At 46.7% G+C, this 1088-nt stretch overlaps 1 protein-coding gene across 1 annotated transcript in view; it reads right to left on the reverse strand.

The window, feature by feature from the left end:
• The window catches only part of OSBPL5 (oxysterol binding protein-like 5), a gene marked incomplete at its 5' end in the record, with an annotated part of 18858 nt that overhangs the window by 12679 nt on the left and 5091 nt on the right, over positions 1-1088 (reverse strand). The window lies entirely within an intron of this gene.

The raw sequence follows: 1088 nt of genomic DNA on the forward strand, positions 1-1088 counted from the left end.
CCACACCGCACTCAACCAGTGAGTGGACCGGTCTCTATATGGGATCCGAACCCTCGGCGGGGGCGCCGCCGCACTCCCAAGCGCCGCACTCTACCGATTGCGCCACTGGGCCGGACCTGTTTAAAGATTTCTAAGAAGGGATTGCAAACACGACCAAGGAATAGGCGCAAGTCTAAAAGAACTGGCAGGTCTGAAAGGGAACCGAGCAGAGCTTGCAGGGAAACAAACGTCAAAACAGGAAACGTCATGGACGAGTTAAACTTCAGATCATTAGGACTGAAGCAGAAATAAAGAAATTATCCAGAATGCAAAGAGATACGAGATATGACAGAAACACTGAGAGACACAGAACTTAGGAGACGACTCATGTCTCGCTGGAGTTCTAGAAGGAAAAATGGAGAAACTAAAAAAAAAATTTCCAGACTTGATGAAAGCCACAATATCTAGGAATCAAAAACTTCAAACAAAGAAACAAACAAAAACCCTCAAGCAGCAAACATAAAAAAGAAATCCAGAGATATCAAGCCACAAATTGACATGGAGGAATCTTTAAATACATATTCCTTAGGGGCAGAAGCCAGTCTGAAAAGGCTGTATGATTCCAACTCTATGACATTCTGGAAAAGGAAAAACCATGGAGACGGTACAAAGATCAGCGGTCGTGAGGGGCTGGGGGAGGGACGAATAGATGGATTCACCTAATCACGTCTAATCATAGGAGGATTTTAGGGTGGTGAAACTATTTTGTATGTTACTGTAATGGTGGATACAGGAAATCACACATTTGTCCAAACCCTTAGAATGTGCAACATCAGGAGTGAGCCCCCAAGTGAACCAGGGGCTCCAGGTCCTAACAGTGTGTTGATACAGGCTCATCGGTTGTGACAGAAGTACCCACGCATGCAAGAGGTTAATAACAAGAGGTGGTCTGTGCGAACTCTGTACTTTCTGCTCAACTTTTCTATGAACCTAAAAACCACTGTAAAAAAGAAAGTCTGGGCCGGCCCGGTGGCGCACTGGATAAGTGCGCCGCTTGGTAAGCGCGGCAGCGCTCCCGCCCGAGGGTTCGGATCCCACATACAGACCGG

The sequence above is a fragment of the Galeopterus variegatus genome, unplaced genomic scaffold (genome assembly GCF_000696425.1).
Source record: "Galeopterus variegatus unplaced genomic scaffold, G_variegatus-3.0.2 Scaffold3170, whole genome shotgun sequence".
Classification (NCBI taxonomy): domain Eukaryota; kingdom Metazoa; phylum Chordata; class Mammalia; order Dermoptera; family Cynocephalidae; genus Galeopterus; species Galeopterus variegatus.